The following is a 24,338-nucleotide window of genomic DNA, read 5'->3' on the forward strand; positions in this document are numbered from 1 at the left end:
TTATACATGGCTAAATCACATCTGTTTCACACATCTAAGCTATGTATAATCTGACCAGCATCAGGAATTGTGAAAGGCTTATTTTGAAACATAAGCTTCTTAAACCACACCCACCCCAACCCCCCACCCAGTACTTAGATACACTTTTTTCCCATGAAAGGATCACAACTTGGACAAGCTTTCTGGTGAGCTCTCAAACAAGCAGCAAGAGGCTTTATTCTAAAGCATAAAACCAAGAACAGGAGCATGATTCTCGCCGCACCCCCAATTCTACTACCTACAACTTCATCATTGGGACTTAGGGAAACTAAAAACATACCAAGAACAATAGGTGGTGCTACCAGCCCTGCTTGCATTTACACTTTTCAATACCTACAAAAGACTTGTGTGCAGTTAGCAGACCCTACTACTGTTTGAAGGGAACATGTGTTGACTTCAGCCCCTGTCCTTCATGTGATTCACTGCTTTAGTTTATGTTTATATAGTGTTTAATAACTAATGGTTCCTTTTCATCTTTTGATAGGGGTAGTTCTACCAATGTCCAACTATCCAAGTGTTCACACAGTTGTTAGTTTATTACTAATTTCATATTAAATTACTGTAAGAAAACGAGCATTCCTTGGATGAAGCTGCAAAGCAAACTGCACAAGCCTGTAGAATTACCAATTAAAAAGTTTTAACTAGCAGCAAAATTCTTGATTTTCATCTGCAAATTAAAAATATATTTGAGGGCAAATGGAATTGCTCAACTTTCTCACTAGTCAAATGACCATACTGCTATATCTTTTTAACTGAATGAGCATGATTCAGACATCAGGGGATTAAGGTTTTACTGTCTGTGCCCAAGTAGTGATGCAAGAGGTTGCAAGTCTTTCTGTAAGCAGACACTCCATTTTTTCCAGAGTTCAAGATTTTGAAAATTGTATTCTCAAACAGTATCCTTTCATACATAGCTAGTTTTCCAAGGCAGCTAATACCAACATGAAATTTTTGCTTCAGTGGGAAGAATCACAGTAAGCAGCTGAGATCTGTTCAGTTTTCTAAAACTGTAACTTTAAATGAAACAAAAACCCAGACCAAACTGCAAATCAATATACCCAGACAGAGCATGACCACCATTGCTAAATAATTGGGAAATACATAGTGGAAAATACACAGAAGACTGGAGGGAAAGCATGGTTCTACACAGTAGTGACATTTCTGTGTAGCTGCTGGAGGAGCATGCTAGGACAAGCCTGCTGTTTCTACCTTTGCTCCATACATGGGGACACTTCTGCATACCAAAGCTAGTATTTATCTGCTTCTTGCCCAAGTGATTCTAGGCCTGTTCTGCACAGGTTTCACAGTGCCAAGAAGCTTCATACCTTTAGGTGGATTACTGCAGACTGATTTTTGTCAGGAAGAGAGATTATTTATGCTAAGGGTATGTATGTACACATTGATTGCAAATATGAGATCCACACAATAGCCCCAGGCACTTTTCCTGACAAATTTAACACCTGTGTACTGCTGCCAATATGACAAGAACATGACATGCAACAAGAAAACTGCAGTCTTACGCAATTTTTACAGTACCAGTAACGAAGACCATAAGCATTTTTTGTACTTCTCCCTTAGGATAAAATTCAAGGAACTGCTATGGATTTCTTTATGCCTCAACGGATGAAGGTAGCAATTTAGGTTGGGGTTTTTTGGTTTTTTTTTGTTAAGAGGAAGCAGTTTGGCACAGCTCAAGCTAGACAGGTACTGTTACCAAGCTACCATATTCCTTTGCTTTATAGCATGGATATGTACCAAACTTACACGTAGAAGTAATTTGTAGCTATGGATAAGAAGTAGCAGCTGATGTGAAGACATTAACAGTTATTACCTAAATATATTCATGTTATAATGACTAACAGGCACTGGAGTATTCAGTTTCACTGATTTCTCATGTTAGTCATGCCTGTGCATAGCATCAAAGTTCCCATGACAGCAACTGGAGAAGGAGTAATTCTAGTTATGAGCTTTAATAGCCACGTTTTGGGGACTATCCTTATACAAGTAACAAGTAAACTGCATTCTTGTTTGCTGAGAGGCTTGATGCCTTCGTGCTGTTTGAAAGAATACTGTCAAAGTGCTGCAATGTAACTGCAGTGGCTGTACTAGCCCTTCTACAAAGGAGGTCAGGAAACACACTGACATTGTTCAGTTGGAGCTGATAAACCAGCTCAGGGTTGCTACTTTTCTTCCCACTAAGGTACCCAAGGTTTTGGGGGGAGGGGAATACAGGAAACACTCTTTCTGCTCCCCAAACCTAAAAATAACTGAGACAGTATTGCTGCAACATTTAAGCCACCCAAACACCCAATAAAGCCTGAAATATTTATACTCAGGCCAGTCACAAAACTCTCGGGTTTTGCCCAGTATCTTTTTATCGTTATTCAAACAGATCAGAAGATTGTGGCAGGAAAGTTTATTTTTCTGAGGGTAGACGTGAGCCTGTTGCCAGCTGTGTTTTTAAACCATAGTGCTTTTTCCTGCCAGTACCCTGAAGTCAGTTAAGCAGCAACTACAAGCTACAAGACTATTCTGACTTGTGAACTCAAAGCACTAGCTTCCCCCCTTTGAGCACCTCTTGCTCTGTCATCAAAAATCAGCAGGTTTACCAGTTTCATATTAGAAAACAAAGAAAACAAACACCTCTATATTTAAGTTGGGTACAACATTCTCAAGAAAATCTGAAGTTAATACAAACAGCATGAGTAAACAGCTGGGGGGGTGTGTAAAATAAAATCACATACATTACACAGAAGTTAGAAAAAATTACATACAGCCAGCTGCCACTAGGCAGATTTTGCATGACAGTATAAAATCAAACTGCACTAAATCATGTTCTTTCTACTTCCATCTATAAACATGGAATTTAAATTCCTAGTAACTGAGTCGTAAAAAATCAAGAGATTGATTATGCCATGAAGACAAATTTAAGTCATACAAAGCATTTGCAGGACTTTGGAGGCATGCTTACAGGCTTCATCATTCCAGTTCTCCTGCATTTAACAAGGCTACTGATTTGGCGCTTAGAGTTTCTTCTCCTTCGGAAAGCTACAAAAGGAGATTGGGCACGAACATCTAGTTCCAAAACAGGATTCAAAGGCAGACCTAATTAAAGATAAGCAACTTCCTCTTCTGCACTCCTCATTCTTGAGCAATCGTCCTCATTTTTCAACCAATTTTCATGGCTTCTTTATGTACTCCACACTACCATTTATTGCATAGGAAACCTACAAGGTGATTTTGGAGAAGTCTGGTGGGGGGGTGGAAATTTAGGCATAAAATTGCCATTCTTTGAGCTAGCCTCCAGCCCAGTCATTTTATTTTGATGTTTAGAAATAATACAAGGTGTCATTCAGATATAGCAAAGCTATCTTAAGTTTTGAAAGTAAAAGTCCTTAAGTTTGAGAAGACCTACTTACATTTTTTTATTATGTGCTATATTTTTACCTTATACATACTACCAGTTGACCGTGATATACCACAGTACACCTAGTTACACCCATCCAGAAAGCTGGGGAGGGAGACAATCATGGAATGACTTTCTAATCCCACAGAAAAATGGCTCCCAGTCACCCTCTCCGCCCCGAGACTCCAAACCTTACTCAAATTTCACATATGGGCAGGAAACCATGTGGCCAGAAACCCTTAATAGTTCAGACATGAGTTCCCAACAGGAAGGAAGTTATAGTTAAATACAAGTCCAATCTGTGTTTCCCTCCACGAGCTCTGCAAGATGAATGGAAAAAAAGGCCAGGCTTTCCTGTTGCACAACAGCTAGCAATCATGTGACATAGGATGCAGCACGACTGCTTGAAATAGGGATGTTATTCACATGCAGAAGAACCCCCTCTAAACTGGTCTTTCAGAATTCTGCAGTTGCATACAATGCCTCCATTTTCATAATTTCTATGACCTACTCTAGACATAGCCTTGAGCTACTTAAAAGTTGTACACTGTTCAAGAACTACAGGTTAGGCCTGCCTATTTTCCAACCAAGACAAACAAATTTCAGTCAGGTTTCCTTCTTACAGTCCACCCTTTTGCTGCAGTTAGGGCAGGACCTCTAATGATGATGTACTCAAATCAGGCTCCCCCCCCCCCCTTTTTTTTTAGGTGAACAACAGCTTAGAAAACCCACAAATGCTGATGAGAATACTTTTCCCATATTCTCCAGTTAACATCAGGAATATGCCCTTTGCTTCAACACACCTATTCTTTCACTCCACCCCCTTAAGAACTGCAGTTACCTCTAGAAGCCTCCATCATCCTCCCTTTGGTCATCTGTAATTGTAAGCATGGTCATTCACATACATTGATATTTCATGTTTTGACTGTTTTAGCTTACATGTACTGAAGAACAGTTAAACAGGCTAAATGGATCTCACGTCTACATTGTGAAGCTTGTTTACAGAAGAATGTATTTAATTCTTATTTTTTCCTGCAATAGTCAGAAAGGCCAAGAGTCCCCTTCAAGCACTTCCAGTTGAGCATTGAGTATTTGATACTAAGGGAATTTCAAAAGTTATCACAAGTCAGACATGCTCCCGCTTAATGGGACTCAAAAAATATGTATTAAAAAAATACCAATGCTTACGTTAGACTTGTGTAAGGGAAAAGCAAGTGAGATTAATGAAGCATCTCATCTTTATCATATGAGAAGTACAGCAAGATTTCAGCTTATGAGCTATAGTAAAAGTGTTTCTAAGCAGTAAAGAAACCTCTCCTTCACTCCAGTGCCAACTGGGTATATCCAAAATTCAGATTCAACCAAGAATCTTAGAAAGACACATTAAGAAAAAACTAGGTCTACTGGACCTACCTTTTTGGACACCCAGGTTTTTTGCTTTTTGATGGTCTATTACTATAGTGGGGACTAATGATGCAGAAGGTTAAAGAGTACCAACCCCGAAACAATACTCATTCTTGCATCATGTAAGAAAAACCCACCGCCTATTTTAAACTGTTACTTTAGACATCCCTTAAAGGCTTAGGATTTTAAATATGGAATGGCTTCTGAACAGCTGTGAAGCTGAAATATCCAAGAGTGCAACACGCTATTTCTAGGAAGATGCAACAGATGTTTCACACTTGTTAATATGTACATCCTATTCTAAACAGGATGTAGAGTTTACTTGTACTGAGTGCAATCAGTACATAACTGTTGCTCAACTCTATTCAAGCAAAAAGAAGAGGCACCCAGAGCAAGACACTTCCTGTTAAATACATACGCTGTCTACAGGAAAATATCCAAGCTTTATGTAGCATTTACAGACATGCACAAGTACCTTTCACTCCATCCCTACTTTCTTGTGATACGCTATTTACAAAATACATTGAAAGGATGGAAGGATTAGTCCTATGGGACATTTGAGACATAAGCCTATGGTTCTTATCAAACTCGGTAAGGCAGAGCCATTAAACTGAACAGAAGAGTACCCAAGTCTATGAATATTCTTGCTAGGTTACAGAAGCGTGGGGAGTGTTTTGTTTTGTTTTAAATGAGGAAACAGTTCTAGAACATGTGTTGCAGTATCACTGCATTATTGAAATTAAAAGGCATGTTTAAGCAAACATACTTAAACAGGAGATCAACTGCAGAAGGTATCATACCCTTCAGATTACCTTGCTTTGCTAACTGTAGCATGAGGTTACAACAGGTCCAATGGTTAAGCTTTCCTGCTTCATATAAGCACTAACACTTGGCCTACAAGGCAAAATTTAGATAGCTGCTCTTCTTGGTATCTGTTAATGACTCCAATTTACTTAAATGGGAACAGGATTAAGTAGTCATATCACTGAAACAGAAGACAAGACAAACCAATTTAGCTAACATCTGCACTTGCAAGGCAAATATTTGTAGTACACTATCTGCAGGAAAGCGTGGAGGAGCAGCTTGCCTGTTAAAACAGAAGACCCTGCACTGCCAGGGTACAGTCCTAATAATGCTTTGAAACAATGATTCCCTCCCATCAATTAGTCTACACTAGCAACTACAGTGTTTGAAGAGTCTCTTGAAAGAGCTCTAAGACATGTAGAAAGCAGTATGTTGATTTTGCACTGTATAATTCATTTCACAGCAGCATGATTTTTTTTCTTCCTGTTCATAGTATTTAGCCTAGTTGGAAATATCCCTGCCTGCCGGTTTTAAAAGACAAACAAAACCAAGTCTAAATGCTTCATCAGTATTCTTTATTTTTGCCCAAATCTACATTATATCCTCTGTAGCGGTCCTTAAATTTTGGAATTCCCTCCCTAGTATAGCAAGAGTATGTTAACACCCAGTGTTTGTATTTCAGGTCTAGTCTGAAGTAGATGATCTTGGACACAGAGAGGAAAAGCCTTAAAATACTAGCCCTACTTGCATACAGAACCCAGTTGCATTCTTATGCAGTTTTCCAAAGTTAGTGGAAATTCAGAGGTGGTGTACAGTAGTATTGCACAATTGTAGTAAATGTGCCACTGCAAATCAGTAGCAGATTATTAGGCAAAGAAGCTTTGTTTAAGGTTCACCAGGAGAGATACAATTTAAAGTGTTCCAGCTCTCAACTCTTCTTGTACTCCATTAAGTACAGCAAAGCAGGTCTTTTGACATTATCCATCAGGATTTCTGTTAAAGTCTGGCTAGTCTGTCAAGCACCATAAACCCGTACCTTTTATTACAGGTAGTTATAGCCAAGGACTCAATAGCTCACTGCCACTATTTCCTAGTTATCATCATTTCCCCTCCCCAACAGAGAAATCACTGCAGATTCAACTTTACTATCTCTGAAGGGGAGACATTCAAGTTCAAAAATTGCTGTTAGCTGAGCCTAGACACTGTGGCTCCTACATGAAGTATAGCCTTTCCTATGCTTGTACAGATAGGAGACAGAAGTGTTTCTCAGAAACAGTTTAAAAATAGGATCTGACAACAGACCAGCATGCCTTTATAAGCTTATGAGCTTGCTCCAATGTATGAATGCCAGGGTAATGAAGCACAGCGTTGGAGATGAATTCAAAGTGTAGCACCACCCTGATAAAAGCAATAGTTTCATTTTGTGAAGAGTAGTCTTCTAAATCAGGATAGCTGTAACAATGACATTAAGTAACATGTTCTTATAAAGTTTTCTAATTAGAATGCCCACAGCTCTTCTGGATGGAATTTGAGACAGCTTACCCTGTCTGAGCAGATAAGACTACATGGAGCTATCATCGGCCTGACAACACTGGGTCATAAACACTGTGGCCCAAAATGAAGCAGCACAACCATTGCACAGTTTAGCACTTAGCAGGGAATAAAGCTGGTAAAAGACCTCTTAGGCTAGAGAGTAAATTACTATCTCATGATCAGCTATAGTCTCTTCAAGGGATTGCTTTGCCTGCACTATAAAGCAGCACAGCTCTGCACTTCCCATTTGGTTTTTTTTTTGTTTTGTTTTTTTAAAAAAAACAAAACCACCAACAAACAACTTCACTTAAATTTGGGGAATCGCATGACAGTCATCTAACCCAATACAGAACGGCGAGAACATGGGATGCAAGGAAAAAGAGTTTAGCACAAGAATTAGATGCTAATGCTTGTTTTCCAGATAGCTCTTCAGCTTAAGTTCTCCTTGTGCTCTCCCCACTAGTTTTAGCACACCCCAGATCTGCCACACAAGGTAGTTTTCAACTTCTATCTGGTTGGTCTATAGCAGTTGTCCTAACACTGGATCAAGCAGCTATCAAAGATCCATACATATTACAGACAACTGGACAGAAAGACAGATACTAATTTCTGTAGATCAGATACTAAGAATCCAACTCCACCAATACGAAGCTTCATTAGCTGCCAAACTACTGAAGTTTGCAGGAAACAAATCCATTATTATAGCCAGTGGTACTCAATGTCAGAAAGCTACCCATTCCAAGTATACCATTCTGCTGTCAGACTTCTGTACTTCTGAGCCCTAATAGGCCACACTGAGTAGGGCTACAGCAGTCTTCAAAAGCTAAACCTTTGAAGAGACATGAAATACTGCTGCACTCAAGCTGCTTTTCTACTTTTGAGCAAAAACTACTGCATGACTTTGCATCATTAACAAGCTAGCAGACAGTGCTTCCATACTTGACCACAGGAGTGCAGGAAATCTACTTGTTGAGCCTGTGGTTGTTACCTACCCCTGAAAAACCTCCCTCCAGACAAGTCACAGTAAGAAGTTTCAGCAGAGATGGAGAACCTCTTTTGTCCAATACTAAATAACCACACAAACAGAGCAGCTAAGTTTTGTTTGGTTTCCAAGCTTACAACACAAACACTCACTTTCTCTGTGACAGGACCACCTCCAGCTGCAGTTCCAGGATGCTGGAGCCCACAGTTTAGTAACTGCCTGACTCTGGCACTGCGCAACTCTCAGAAAGTGGCAGTATTTTCCCCCATTTTCTTCCTAGAGATCCTCAAGAACCACCATTGTGCTTACACCACCTGCATCTTAACACTGACTGAGGAACCTTCAGTTGATGGTTATTTTCAGCATCTTCATCAAAGAACTGTTACTGACAGGGCTTCAGGGCTAGTGGTGTATTATGATCAAGTCAGAGCACTACCTCACTTCTGAAAGTAACTACACAGAGCTTAATACTGCTCTCCAAAGCAACCAGAAGTTCATCAGAAAGACTCTACTTCAAATAACAAGGTCATGCTAGAAGGAGAGAACAAACCACTGCCCCACTTCACTACGCAAAGGTCATACCAGTGAGCTGGACTTGGTGCAAATTCCCACTAATCCTAGGATTAGCAGGCCACATAACAGCTTTAAACCTGCTCCTTTAAGTGAGGAACTCAACTGTTAAGAATTGTAGAACCAGTCAATAACTTGTCTTCCTTCTAGAGAAAAAAACCTTACTATTCTCAACATTTTCTAAAAAGCTCATCATAACACAAAGCCTGAAGTGGTGTGCAAAGGAAGTTTCTGCCCTGTCCTGCTGCTGTTCAAGCCTTGAAAACAGTCCTTCCGCATCCAGGTGGATAAAACGATCAGTAGGCAGTCACTGGACCTGCTCAACTACCTACAAATAATGCATATTCATTTGACTAGTGACCACTGTGACCCACAGGTACCACTTTTTTTTTTTTTTTTTTTTTTTAAGATTAGCTCAGAACTCACCCAGTAAGAGTAATTCTTCACTGAATACCCCAGCTATTAGATTATCAGCCACTTCTGGAAGATGCAAGCCTATTCCAAGTTTTACCCTGTTCCAACAAAATAAGCTCCTTAAGTCCAAAATCTTGTGAACACTCAACTAGGCCACAGTTGAGAAGAAACAGCATTTCACTTATTTTTGTAGGCTATTATTTCAGTGAATCCGAAATGATCTTGCCACCTACAACTGCAGGTCAATCTAGCAGTGCCTTACATACTCTTAAAGTTTTGAACTTTGAGTGTGCTTGACTCCTTAAGCAGCAATTCTGGCTGCACTAACCAAGAGCCTTTTAGAGTTGCCTCTCAAAATTCCCCAAGAACTGCACCTTTGCTGAGAAAAAACACACCTAATTTCACTAACAGTTAAAACCTGCACATCTCCATTCTCCCCACAGCTGCTTCTTCCTACTTGAACTCCTGTTCAAGCAGGAGTGTTTGTGAAGCCACAAAATGAACATTCACATTAGAAAACCACCCATTAAAATTAGGCTTACACTAGATCCATTCTTCTCTTCTACTTCGCACATAATTACTTGCACCATCAAAAAAGGGGTGGTGCAGAAGCAAGAATGAAGTGCTGGGAAAAGGTGCAGGATCATCTTTCAGCATGAGCACCACTTCAACTGTTTCAACTATGCCATTAATGCATACTCAGATCTATTACACTGTTAGTATCTCTCTCCTTTCTCCCCTAAATACCCTTGAACTCCTGTCAGTCCCTTTGTGAGGCTAAAGGTAAACAACAGTGTTTAAATAACAGATCTTAGCAAAGACACAGACCACATACACATGCACAGACAGGCTATCATGGCAAGTTAGAACCACAAGTCTAACTGCTGGAGAACATCCAGCCAATTGAAATATCCTTATTAAAAGGAAAGAATTGTAGTTCAGTAGAAACTGTTTCTGTCCCTGCCAGGCTACCATAAATGCAAGCTGCATGCCTGTTTTGACCCAGTCTCCCTCTCCTACAGCTCGCTACCTTCCTTCCCCTCACCTTCCAGATTAAGACACAGCTTGCATCGGACTGGCCTTTGGGCAAATCCTCTCCCCTGAGGTTTCCATCTTAAAGTAGTATACACATTTGTTTTTTACTCATCTCCTGCAGCAGAAGTAACTCAGAATGCATCAGACATTGTTTTGAGACTGCACTGCAACACCGCTGGAGCTACTGCTTCTTTGAAGATAAATAATACTGCTTCCCTGAGAACAGCTAATAAAACAACCTTGAAACAAACAAACAAGAAAATATTATGAGCTCATTAAAACTTGTCTTCATTTCTATAGCTTCACAGAAGCACAGACAGCCCTTAATTCAAGTACTGCTGCAATAAACTACCAGTTACACAGAGAACTTTAAAGTAGTTCACTTCTTGGTTTTCAAGCGAAGTCTGATATTGATGTGAGCTACCTAAATGGGTGCCTTAAGAATTAAAGCTCTAGCTGCAGTTAAGCTTTTGATTTCCAGGTATGCTATATAAACTACTCTGTAACATAAGCATTCAGACTGCTCCCTTACAGTGAGGTAGGCAACTACTCCCTATATCATAATTATAGAATACATGCCTAAATGCAAGTACTAATAAAATAGAAATGTGGGGTTTTTTTCCTCATCTTCAGTCCAAATTAATGTTCTTCATTTAACACATCCGCAAGGAAATATTCACCATGTCAGGTCCCAAATAAATCTGTTCTATATCAAAAGAATCATTGTACACTGAAAGCCTCTCTGGAAACTTCCATTACAAAGGGAGTATTTACCTTGTGTCATACTATGCCTACACAAGAAGAATCAGTAATCCAGTCACTTAAAATGTTTGGTCAACAAGCCAACTGCCTCCTCATAACACCATTTCCAGTAAGCTTTTTTTTTTTTTAAAAAAAAAAAAAGCCTCACCACCTCTAAGACTCAGGAATCCTCCTCTTTATAGTAGTCTGCACAGAACAAAATTGGTTGGTGCAATGCTCAGCTGACAGGCACCACCTGACACCCAAGAAAAGGGGGGAGGGGGCAGCTGTTCTTTTAGGAAGCAGAGCTTACAGCCTAAAAGCTAGGCTCAAATGAGACTCCAAACTTTGGAGAGCTTCACACTGTTTCATTCTTAATTACTGTCATCTCCATTTCTTTCCTGGTATCCTTTATATAACCTACAAAGGAAAAATGTAGCACTATTAGATGCTTCCAACCCTGTTCTTCTACCCCTCCCCCGACAACACAGAGATGCCCTGCAGGCTGTATCTGCAACTAATATGGACTACTTACAGTAGCTCCCAAGTCCCTAGTCGGTTCTTATGTAACTAGACTCCACCTCACCATACTACTTATGTAACACATATTAAGTAGCATCTATTATACAGGAGTCTTCTGTATTAGTCATATACCCAGTTACTTTCATTCCAGTAGTTCTCATACAACACATTTGTCAAATATTCAAGCTTTAGCCCCAACGAGGTTACTACTGTGGATGAAAAAAAGAAAAAAAATATTCCCAACTATCTGGGGACAAACTAAGAACAGAAAAAGTGCTACAGAAGATTTCTAAATGGAGCAAAGCACCACCCTTAAAGCATCAGCAATTTTAACTGTTAATTTGTTCGTTGGGTTAGATACAGAGGCTAAATTTACACCCTGCCATACAAGAACAAGACATGGAAACTAGCATTAAATTGCTTTGAAAACACAAGAATCCCACCCAAACAGTAACACAAGTTGCATTCCTTAAAGAAAAAAGTGTTAGAATTGGAAAATATACATTTTTCACTTCCCCCCCCATCAGTACATTTAAATAAAAAAAGATCCAGAAAGAGTATTTGCCAAGCTTCCGAGCCTACCCAGACCTGTGTGACAAGTTCATTTCCCTACGAACCTCAGAAAGACATGGGGCATCTTCACAGTATTTGCATACCAGAGTTTTCATTTGCACCAAGTGTATGCTCAAATCCCCGTGTTAAAGATGCAGGCCATCCGCGGCCTAACTTTGTAATACATGCCACATTACCCCACAGAAAAGCTGCTCAACTCCTACAACAGGATCCAACAACATACAAATTAAAGAATAGTGATCCGTTTTTCCATAACGAAGTTCTGCTCAAATAAAATAAAGTCATTAATACCTTGCAGATTTTTCCTGAGGCCCCCCACCCTGTACCCCCGGCAAAGCAACACTGGAAATGAGACGACCTCCTCGTCAGATGGACAACTCCGCACAGCCTGTACATTTTCCTCAGCTCTTTTAATGAGGTCATTTAAGCATCGCTTAAACCAACTCTTTCAGTAAGTCACCCAGCAAGAACCACTCTATGATTCCAGGGAACCTAACTTACAGATACAAGTGCTCTCGTACACGAGAGGGGGAAGCCGAACGAGAGCGGGCGGCATTTACGTGAGTACACCCGGCCGCTGGAAGGCCCAGTGCAGCAGCCGCTCACCGCCTGCTCCCACACTCGGGCGGAGCGAGTAGGCGCCGAGGGGGAACTTTCCCTTGCGGTGGGTAAAGCCTTACGCAGAGAGGGGGCGGAATGGAAAGCTTCCCCCGAGAGCAGTTACACCCTGGCGATGGGTGGAGAGTAAGGAGAGAAGCGAGAACCTTCCTCGGCAGCAGCTACACCCTCGTGCATAAGGTTAATGGGGGAAGGGAAATGGGAACCAACGCGGCACCGACAGCATTGTGCGGGGCGGGGGAGGGAAGCACGGACTCTCCCGGGCAGCCGCCGCCGCCTCAGCCAGCTTGGTCTGCAGCCAAACCCCACAAGAATGCAACGCGGTCACATGACCTCCGGCGGACGTGCAACTCCCTTCCCTCTCCAGGGAGACCCTGCGCCATCTTGTACTGACGCAGTTACAAAAGCAGGCACGAACTGCTCCTCTCCTGCTCTTCCCCCGCTCCTCTCCTCACAGCCCCGGCACTGTTTGGGAACGAGAAGCCAAGGCCTGGTCCTGCTTTCCTTTTCACCAGCTCTTCGGGTATCCCCCGCCCGTGAAGTCCTCCCTCGCGCTGGGATCATGGCGCCCGTTTTCTCCCTTTGCACCAGCCTCCCCCGGCAGCTCCCCAACCCTGCCCAGCTGCGGCTGCCCCTGCTGCAGGATGATGTCAGCGCCAGCCAATCGGGGCGCGCCGGGCTAGCCCGGCCAGCCTGGTTATTGGCTCCCGCGCAGCTCCCTCCCCCCTTCTGACTCAGTCTCCGCCGCGGTTCGCTGCGGAGCCGCAGCCAAGGCACAAGTGGGGGGAGGGGAATAGGAGGGGAAGGGAAGAAAAAAAAAAACCCTACACAAAAAACCGACAACCAAACCCACCAAGACGCCAGCCGCCATTTCGCGCAACAACAGGCAGAACCCGAGCGAGCAGCCCCAGCCAAGCGCCCTAAGGAAAGAGAGAAAGAGAGAAACAAGAGACACACGCACAGAAGAGTTAGACAGGAAAAAATACCCATAGACTCCGCCGTGATCACAAGACGTTTAATCGCCCCCCTCCTCCCTCAGGCTCAGTGCCCCATTACAGCCGCCTCCTCTGCGTCCAACCAGCTAGCAGATCCCTTCACCTCGGCTCCCTCCTGCCGCAGCAGCAGCTGTTTAGAGCCCCAAACTCTCTCTGCCCAAGGTGTGGGGGGACGCTAGTCTATGGCGCTGCTGCTAACTGCTTCTCCAGTCACCCGATTGTGGCGGCTCCATCGAGGCAGGGTAAGAGCTGCCAGCCCAGCTTTTATCTGGTGCCCCGAGTTTGCGCACTGAAGGAGGCTCGCTCAGCCCCTGGTGGGCGTCGAATGAAACCCCAGCCACCGCCTCCCCTCCCTCAATCAGCCGTATCGCTGGAGGGGCTGAAGCCGGGCAGGGGAGGTAGGGCGGTGTGCGGGCAGAACAGGAGCTGGGAGGGGATATGGTGGAAGGGAGAGGAGTTCCGTGCAAACGGCAGAAGCTGCGTCCTCCCTGAGAGGCTGGCGACCCTCTCGCTTTGCCAGCTCCCGGTGGTCCGGATAAAAGCAGACCATACCTGCTCCCCGAGTGCCGTTCCCTAAAGGGGAAACGAGGCTCGTTCACTGCTCGTCTCGTTCCCTGCAGAAAAGAAACGCCTTCAGCTAGTGCTGTCCCACTCGCTTTAAGAACCGAAGCTCTCTCCCACTTGCCTTATATATGAGCCTTAAAACGCTTCGGGGAAGACTCTCAGCCTCAACTGTCTTCTTGACAGGGGAGATTCAGTCAAAACCTCCACATCGCCCTGAACGGGTCTCGGTCAAAGCTCCCGCTCCTTCCCCTTTCTCGCCCCCCTCTTCCCCGCCCCTCAAGTAAGTTCCTCTGCGTGTGTGAGATCCGGCGGGTCTGCCCGGCTTTTCGCGTACTTTGTGGCGAAAATTTACTCCTCAGGTTGAGATTCATAAAGAATAGGTATGCTGAGAGTAACGACGTTCGTGAGGAGGAAGCCGGAGGCGGGGGGGAGAGCAGCTGAGGAGGGAGTTTTGGCGTTTCTGCCTCAGAGGATGCAGTTCTGAGTCAGACATCCTCCCGCCCGCGTTCGGTCCCACAACAGCCTGGGACGGAGCCCCTGCCCCTCCCCCGCGGTCTGCGCCTCCGGGGCTGCGGATCGCCCCCGGCACCAGCCCCAGCTGCCGCCGCCGCCCCTCCTCCGCTGCCCTACTTCCCTCCACACCCCCTCACAGCCCCCCTGCCCAGCCCCTGCCGCAGTCTGGTGTCTCGGCCGCGCCCAGACCCGAGCCGTTCAGCGTAACGTGCAAAGCGCTGTTGTAAAATGGACACTGAGGGCTCGGCGGGCGCAGACTGCACTCCCAGCCCATAAGCAAAATGGCGGCTGTTTGGCTTCGCCTTGGTAACCCTGCCCCTGCCAGGCGGGGCGGGTAAGCCCCGTGCAGTGGGAGGGAGGGGAGAGCGGACGCCATTTTCCCAGAGAGAGGCAGTGACATAGAAGGGAGCGTAGGAGGCTGAAAGGAGGGAGACACGGGAGCAGCGGCGGCAGCGGGGTTTGTACACAGGTCCCAAGGCAAAGGCGCTTCCGAGCTCGTCCCTGTAGGGTTCTGCGCACTGAGCTAGGTTTGGGGGGAGGGGGGGGTCTCCTCTTTCCTTTTTTTCTCTTTTCTTTCTTTTACCAGAGCCTGCTGAGGGTTCCTGCCTAGGGTAGGGATATCCGCAGTGGGGCTGTTGCATTGTTTTGGTTGGGATAGAGAAGGGGCTCAGCTGAGGGGTCCTGCTGCCTGGCCTGTGACCATTACAGGTGAGTCTTTGGTTATTACCAGGGTATTCTGCTGTGGGTGCTTTGGGGAGGGGGGGTGGCAAAAAGGGAGTGAAATGCGGTGGGAACGTCTCATTACCCTCGGTGCGAGTATAACTCCTTCCCCCCCTGAAACGTGTTTAAATTCTGTTTAAGTTGCCTTGAATTTGTTTTTGCTTTTGTGGGGTTTGGTTAAAAAATGGCAGGCTGTCGCTATATCTTGTGAATATGGCGGGTTACTGTAACTGGAGGAGCTGAGGAGAATTTTTTGGCAGTTACGCCAGATTTATGCATTATGCTTGGAAAAAGAGCCAGAAGGGGCTATTATGTGACAACATACACTTCCTTAGACTGGTGGTTTTTAGAACGGGTTTGTGTGTTACTGGGACTGCGTATTGAGTTTTATGAAGCTTGGGAAAACCTATTCTCTTCCTCCATCCTGTATATTTTTGCTTTGTGGTACTAAAATGGCTCGTTATAGGCCTAATCTCTCTGCCTTCCACACCCCCGCCTCTTTTCCTCCCTCCCTGCTAATATCTCCGCTTCGTGGTGTAACCTGGACAAACGGAAAGCAGTCCTCAAGAGTTTCTGTGCCAATTTAAAAGGGGATCATTCTCTCCACCCCCTTTCTTGAGGGTGTAAGTAGTTATATTGGTGCATACCTTTCTTGCTTTAGTTTCTGCAGCCAGTGTTGGTGTTCCTTGGATGGCATATTTCAATCTCTTTCTTAAATAAATATTGGTGGGGTAGACCCCATTGCTGCAGACATAGGGGAGGAGAAACAAGCGGTTCACTGTGTAGTACTAAACAGGGTAGAGAAACATAATATAGCCTGATTATAAAGGTCCTGTATTCCCCCATACTCAGCCATTAGGGAATGTGCAGTGGCTAAAAGCCCTGAGGTCCCTAAAATGGTACATACTACGTGTCGTTAAAAGCAGAAGTTTAGTGCTGCATCTAGATTTAGGAATGTTTTAGTCTGTTTATTTACAGTACCTTAAAGGAATAATAACGAAACGTTTTTGTTAACCAGGGCTCAGGTCAGAGAAAAGAAAGAGATATCCATGGCTGTACTTCCAATGCATGATTAATTGATTATAATCACTATACTTTCAAAGTTACTTTTCAAAAAATGTGGAGCAAATTTTTTAATTTCCCTCTTTTGTCCTTTAGAGATTCTAAAAATGGCGGCCTCAGGCTGATGTTGTGGTAATCTAATCAGCTCGGGTCCTCCACACCCCATGCAGTGCATTTGTCTGCAGCATATTAGAGTCTTACTATGTTTAAATGAAAAGACTGTTCCCTTCAAATAACGTACAAAACATCTCTTGACTTTACTGCGATTTAAAAATGCTGTGTTCCAGCTGATTAATTTTATTGGTTATGTGTGTGAAAGGCAAGTGAACGAGACCACTCTTGTCGGGGAAAAGGGGGGTGGAAAGAGGCAACAGACTCAAGCAGCTTTTTTGAGGGGTGTGTATAGGTTACTATAAGGTAATATGTCTGTCGGTTTAATAATTTGGAAAAGCTCCTGCGTTTGTGATGGATACTGTACATCTGTCCATCCTATTAACGACATAAAAGCAGTGATACTTACCAAAATAAGTAGTGGATTAAGATCACTAAAACAGTCAGCTAAATTCTTTGTGGAATCGCGTTTGTGAACGTCATGTTCACCTTCCAGGAAATACCTTTGCTGGACATTAGGGTAGTAATTCCATGTATTCATAGTTTGAGAATACTAAAAGAACTTAATACTTACGGAAATAATGCATGTGAGATTATAACCTGTTACTTTATTAAGATGTGGAATTTCTTCTGCTACCATGTAATCTTGGTATTACATTTTTTTCTTCAATCTATTTTGTATATCGCTGTATAGATTTTATATGTGGTAATACACATACAAATACTGAGGCAAAGTGCAGTTCCTAACCTCTAATTTTCTTCCTAAATGAAATATGAACCTTTTAGTATCACCACTATAAATATGTTTGGGTGGGGGGAAGGGAGGTCACAAGGATTTATTATTTGATAGTTGGTGTAGTATACTCTGATACAAACTATGGAGGCTGCGAACTGTACGTTTTAAGCAACAAAAAAAGAAATTTTTCACTTTTTTTTTTTTGTATGCCTGTCTTTAATCTTGTCCTTGGTTTAATGAGGTATGAATTCCTATTCTAGTATAGCTTTGGAACCTTCTGGATTTAAACAATCAAAAGTGAGGTATTGAAATGGCAAAACTGTCTTCAGTCTCTGAAAAATTTTAATTTAGATGCCGTTTAGAAGCACTGATGTGTGGTTTAAGGTATATCTGAAGTTGAACAATAAGATAGTAAGACTTTTAGAGTGTTGTTAATGCATGTCTTTCCTGTGTTTTGAGGGCAAAGGCTGAGTGATTTCAACCACCAAGTGATGTGTTAATAGTCCAGTAATGCATACTCCCATCATACCTTCCTTATTTATATAGATTTTATTTTTTTTAATAAAACTTGCCTTACTCTCTTTATTTAAAAGTACATGAATGAGATTCTAAAGAGTGTATGTATGGGCCTTTTTGAAAACTTTCTTCTTTCCTCTTCCTAGGATTAAAGCTACTGTTCTTGTGAATAATTTTTTTAGCATTATGACTTAGAGGGCTACTTCATGGCCTCAGTCATGTTCTCCAGCAGACATCTGATTCAAGATTAAAATGAAAAGAAAATAATTTTGTACACTTTAAAAAAAGTGTTCAAGGGGGGAGATGAAATAAACCCGAAGACTGGAATAATCATACTAAAATTTTACAGCTTATCTTATAGGCTGCAAATTTTATGCACTAAGAACCTCTTGGGAATTTTCAGATCTTCCAGAGTTTCCCTGTATGAGTTTTAGTGAGTCAGTTTGCCTTTGTGACTCAGTTTCTCCATTTGTAAAAAGAGATCTGTGTTTTGTTTTAAGAAGACAATATTACAAAGGAAATTCTACCTTTATTTTTTAACTCCATTGATGTTGATATGTTGAAGTATATTCATAAAAAATTAAATATACCCCACCCCCAACCCAACTAATAAAAACCTCTTGAAAGAGGGAGGGTTTGAAATCTAAACTTCTGTTTTTTCAGGAGACAGTTCTGATTTACAAACATGGTGTTAAAAATGCATTAATACGGACTGTAGTTCTAAAACCGTTTATGTATCTTAAAGCTTTTCCTATCTGAAGGAAGAATCTGCTTAACTGTCACTTAGCCTTTTGGGTGAGCTTTTTTGCCATCTGGGAAATTCCAGAGGGGAAATAATATTGGTTTTTTACGCTGCATCTAGGAAAAGTTTTTCTTAGCACTAAAATTCAGATTACTTTTAGGAGTTGCATTACCTCATATCTTTGGTACAGTTTCAGCACACACAACTGTTAATATTCTGTTGGAAAGCAACAGAAATACAGAAATCAGTGTCACACTGAAGGCTGTAGTGTCTCACTAGTCCTGATCTCAGTTTGATTTAAGGACAGTCTTAATTTTGCTTCCATGTTAATACTAATTTTAGTAAGGACTATTTGTGGGACTTAGTTAAGGAGTGGTGTATGTAATTGTAGAATCGTGGCATTGTTTTAAATAGATTAATGTAAATGAAGCTTTAATGAAAGTATTTTGCTGTGTTCATGTAACATTCTAACAAAATTGGGGTTATGGGGGTGGCATAGATTGAAGATATAAAATAAAACTCAATTCAGACTTTTGGAGAGATCCTGAAGAAGTCCGTCTATGTTACTGGCCTTGTGACTTCCATACAAATGAGCATTTGTGAATCTCTCAAAAGCAAATTTTGTTGGACAGTGTTTTTGGAACAGGTACAGTGTTTGAATGTTTCCACTGTGCAAATACTAGTTTTGATTTATTGCTAAGAATGAAACTTAAGGCATCTCTGAATAAAAAAAAGTTTCGGCTTAGTAGAATGTTAAGGGGAAAAAAACCTTTTTATTCTTCTAAATTCTGGATTATTTAAAATATTAGTTGTAGTGGGCTTTCAAATGGTGCAAGATGAGTATTTCTAACTACATCAATGTTCACATTTTCTTACTAACCAAGAATTGTACCCACAAAAGTTAACCTAATCCCTTTGGGGATCCAAAGTTCTGCTCGTGACCTTCAAAACTATAGCAGGTTTTTTTGTTTTGTTTTGTTTGTAGTATGTTCAAAGACAAAAACTGTTGTTTGTTATGCCTTGTTACTTTTAAGTTATTTAAAAGAAACCTTGTCAAGGTTTCATATACTTACTTGCTAGGAGATTGTTTTTGTTCCCTCTTACAAATCTTAATGTGGTATTAATGAAACAGGCAAGATTTTAAGCTCTGCTGGTTATTAGAAAAATTTAATAATTAAATCTGTGAAATTCTGAAGACAGTTTTGTTGTACAAAGTATTTTTTTTTTAACATGCCTGGCTTAAGTGCTTTCTTACCTTTATTTTTCTAAATTAAAATATTTGGCAAGAGCTATGGTAAATCACAGTGTCCACTCATGTGCTTCAAAAGTACAAATGAAGAATATATTGAAGTAGCACAGACATTGCATCCTGTGCAGGTAAAATGTGTTTGTTAGTTTTGCATATTTTATTGAAAGAGTGCTGTCTCTCCTTTTATGTGATAATTCATACATTGCTTAGATGGAGATGCAGTGTTGTAAAACTTAGCTGAGCCTTGGAAGGGACCTGCAGTTTTGCAAATCAGACAAGGTATGGGAAAGCCAAAACAGTATTGATCTTATTTTAGAATTTAGTTTAAAGTTAACATTTTCAATATGTGTAGATATTAAAATGTCGTAGTGCAGGCTCAGGTTTAGACAAGTTATTCGTAGTTGTGTTTTGTGTATTTTGTGCCAACATAGTATAGGTAATCATTCACTTTTATATCTTTATCTCAGAACTAAATTACAGTCAAGTTCAAAGACAAGATGATAAAACTAGATTTTAATGACATTATTGTACTTTACATTACAATCTTAGAAGGAGGACCTGTAATCTGTTGTCCATTGTTGGTTATTTCATCAGTCATAGAAAGTGATGAAATGAATATCCTATATTTACAAAGTGAGAATTTAAAATGTATACAGGATGGTAGGTTTGGATCTTTTACCCTGAGGAGCTCTGAATATTTAAATTGGTTTAGTGTTCATTACTCTTTAACTCTTCTAACTTGATTATGTCTAAAGATACTTTTTTCTTTAACAGTGAGTGATGCACTTTACTTGCCTTGAGTAGACAAAAGGAGCTAACTCCTAATTAGTATGGTTATAATGGGGCTGTGTTTAAAACCGTATCACAAGACAGATGATATTCGTAGTCTAGACAGTTAATCCTGTCTTAACTGTTGGTTTAAAGAAACTTTTCTAGTGAGGAATGTTTTTAGTAGGTTCTACTTAAACTGAAGGGAAGACCTGAGAATTACAGCAACTTATAGCTTCTGGAGAAGGTATAGAGAGATTACATCTCTCATTTGGTAGAAACGTGAATATTTTTACATATAACTGATAAACAATACAGTAGTTATTTTACTGGTTATAAGGATAAGGTTCCTTCCCCAGATGCTTTACCAAGCAATACAGCCAATTGCTCTTTTTTAGGGTAGAAATACTTGATGAGAATCTTAGTCTTTAATATCATTATGCAGGATTTTTATGAATGACTGTAGTGATGTTTTTTTTATAATGTTCATTCTCTACTGTCTCTTTGCAATCACATCTTCTGTACTGGAAGACAGATAAAAGACAAACTCTGCATCTTTTTTCCCCCTCCTGCGTGGCAGTAATATTGACAGTTAAAAGCTGTGTTTTGTGCTTCCTTTGCTGGGCAGAATTTCTTTGTTGTGTTTTTTCTAAGATGGCATATTTCATATCTTTGTTACTACAATTAAAAATACACACTGAGACCTTTGAAAACACAAAGGTATAAAGTTACAAATGCAGGGAATCTAAATTTCTTAACACAAATCAGTCAATATAGTTTTGCAAGGTAATTGCAATTGAAAATGAAATGTTTTTTGTTGTCTTGAAAGTAGGAAAGATCTTTAGATCTTAAACTTCTGTATTTTTTTGGCTGTCCTTGAACATGACAGTCTCCTTCATCTGTTCCCTCACCCTTTCTTGCCCTCTTTCTCCCAAAATCTGGGATTGAAATATTGAGCGTTGAAATATTGCCAAGTTGTTACCAAGAAATATAGTCCAGGTTGGAACTGTGGTTAAAATTACATAAAAGAGTTCTTTTAACTGCTAGAAAGAATTAAGGTTTTTATTTGAAAGAGTGCAGCTTTCTGACTTGCTTGTGTTTAGATTCCTAGGCATAAGCGTAACAATTAAGTGAATGTCTACAAACTGCTTCCATAAGTAAAAGTAGCAGCGCTGTTGTGCTATTCATGTAAGTCAAATGCCACTGATGAAACAGGGGAACTAGTTTTTGGAATCTGTCTAAGTGAAAACATGTCAAAATAGAAATTTGCTTAGCTGAAATGTCAGACTTCAAATAAGTCGAAAAAATACTTCTTGTGTAGTAGATATCCAATAGTTAGAGTAGACTCCAAAGTCTTAACTAAGCAGCATAGAAAAAGATAAGTTAAATGAATTGTTTTATTTGATGTCATGAAGCCAGCAAAATACTTAGATTGGTGAAGGCAATACCAATATGTGTTTGTAGCCACATGTTTTCCCCCAAAAAAACCTTGCTTTTTGGCGGGAGGAATATTGGGCCTTTAGCATTTAGACCTTTCAGTGAGTGAATCACCATACCATAAGGTATACTGTTACACTTAATAAAAAAGAAATATACTTAGCCCTTACAGTTGTAGACATGATTTACAGAGTATTCTTCCAGAATGTGGACTGTCTATACTTGCAGAAACCCTTTATATTTTTAAATGTTTGTCAAGAATAATAACTTAAGGTAACAGGTGTAAATAACGTTTGTTTGGAGAATAATTGGTAAGTCACAGGCATTTTGTGTAAGTTCAGTCAACGGTTATTTAGCATTTTGTGGTAGGTGGAGAAAAATGTTTGCAGTAAAACAGTTGGTAGAAAGAATGACTTAAAGCCAAGATCTTTTTACTGGAAAACTATTTGTTTTCTTAACCTTTGAATTTCTATTTAAAAGGAATTTCACATCTCACAATGATACAGTATAACACACTAATGTTAGGTAGCTAGTATATGCTTCTCTAAGCAATAAGCAATATTGTTATCAAAAAGTAATTTTTTCTCTTACTCTTCTTCATTTGCTGTACTTGTTTCGTATTTTACAATTCCTTGACTCTCCAGCTCAAATAGTTGATATTTTTTGAATGGCTGGGCCTTTTTGTGTGTGGTTTATTTTAATAAGTATGGCAGGTGTTTAGTAAACTTAGAGACATCAAGTGATTGGCAGTTAATTTTCAATTCTGGGGGTTGATTTCTGTAAATACAAAACCTAAAATCTGTAAGCATTGTATTTTTCTGTATACCTCTGCTTGCTGCTTCTTGGATAGATTTCTGTTCAATAAACTAATTCTTACTCTTTCTGTAACTGCATTTACCTTTATTTCCCCTTTACCACTCATTCTTTTTCTCTTCCTAGTCCCATATTTTGTCTAACTTCCACTGAGAGAAGAAAAGGAGGAGTGAAGAGAGAGAAGAGGTAAGGGGAAGTCTTCCATGTTTTAATGGACTGGCATAAATATTTGAGGAAGAGAGATCTCTTTCCATCACTTTTTCAGGAATACGCAAGAAGAGCACTCTTGAACCAGATAGTAAAGGGAAGATAGCCTATGGCCAGTGAAGACTAGCTCTTCTGTATGGCAGAAATTTTGCTAACTGACAGACTGATTCTAGGCTTATACTTAAAAGGGCAGCTTTCTTCCCACTCACTAGAGTTGGTGTAATGCATGTAATGACCTGTATACTGAAGAATTGATACTTACATGATGGAAACTCAAGTTTTATATGCATGAATCTTGGATGCCATGGAGGATGCAGGGGTTTTTTTCTTCTTTGTTCAAGATCACCAACTCAAGACCAATTCATGAAGTTTGGCTGTTGTTCCAAACATGACTGAGGTCTTGGTTCAATGTGAACTCCTATATTTATTGTATCAGGATGTTCATAAGTATGCTAATGAACTCTTTACTTCACCATGCTTGTTCTTACTCTGTATTGGCACTGGGTTAAAAGCAAAGTAGGAGGAGCCTTACCCTGTAGTAGTTTGGCTGTAATAGCCATGTTTATTAAATAAGTTGGTCTAATGATCGCTAGGTCTCTGTCAGTACAGCAAATAACTAAAAAAACAAAAATTTGATACAGTTAGGAACATAGTACCCTTGAGATCTCTGAAGCTTAATGAAAATGCAAAAAGGGATGGAAAGGGGCAGCTATGAGCAGTGTCCTGGAAGAAGCAGGGAGAGGAAGCATAATGGTTTTAGCCATTATCTGTCATATGTGTAATTCCAAACCAGCCATAGCAGGTACTCCCCCCGTCTCCCCCCGGGGTTTTGGCTGGCTGACAGGGCACGTGAGAAGGAGGTGAGGTGGACCTGACTACTGACAATGTATGGGTCAGTGTGGATGGCACAGGAGGTTATTGAGGGGCTTGTGAGTCAGGCCAGGACCAGTTAATACTGTGATGAGGAAGAAGATAGAGCTATGAGAGAGATTTAGAGAATATTAGGTCAGTGGGAATGTTTGGGCACAAGCTATAAATACATAGGAAACCAGATTTCTTTTAGAACAAGTTTTTTTTTTCCATGTGATTTGCAGGAATTGGTCATTAATGGGTCCTAATTTGTATATTGTATTTGAGCACGCCTACTGTGTCTTATTTTTATCTACTACTCTTTTTTGTCTCGGCACAAATTTGAAGTAGACTGCTAACTTATCTGTTAGGTTACCATAGAGAGCAGTAAACAGTAGCAAAGGTCTGAATTTGG

At 40.9% G+C, this 24,338-nt stretch overlaps 1 protein-coding gene and 1 long non-coding RNA gene across 2 annotated transcripts in view; one reads left to right on the top strand and one right to left on the bottom strand.

The window, feature by feature from the left end:
- Window positions 1–13,483, bottom strand: part of LOC138688955 (uncharacterized) — a 29,556-nt gene extending 16,073 nt beyond the window's left edge. The window contains exon 1 of the long non-coding RNA XR_011327747.1: window positions 12,525–13,483. This is a non-coding gene — a long non-coding RNA (uncharacterized lncRNA). The remainder of the gene's footprint in view (window positions 1–12,524) is intronic.
- A 1,598-nt stretch (window positions 13,484–15,081) lies between these two features.
- KMT2E (lysine methyltransferase 2E (inactive)) overlaps window positions 15,082–24,338 on the top strand; it is a 65,970-nt gene continuing 56,713 nt past the window's right edge. Inside the window, 2 exon segments of the mRNA XM_069801800.1 lie at window positions 15,082–15,421; window positions 22,994–23,053. The gene's annotated coding sequence lies outside the window, so the exon portion shown is untranslated.

The sequence above is a fragment of the Haliaeetus albicilla genome, chromosome 14 (genome assembly GCF_947461875.1).
Source record: "Haliaeetus albicilla chromosome 14, bHalAlb1.1, whole genome shotgun sequence".
Taxonomy (NCBI): domain Eukaryota; kingdom Metazoa; phylum Chordata; class Aves; order Accipitriformes; family Accipitridae; genus Haliaeetus; species Haliaeetus albicilla.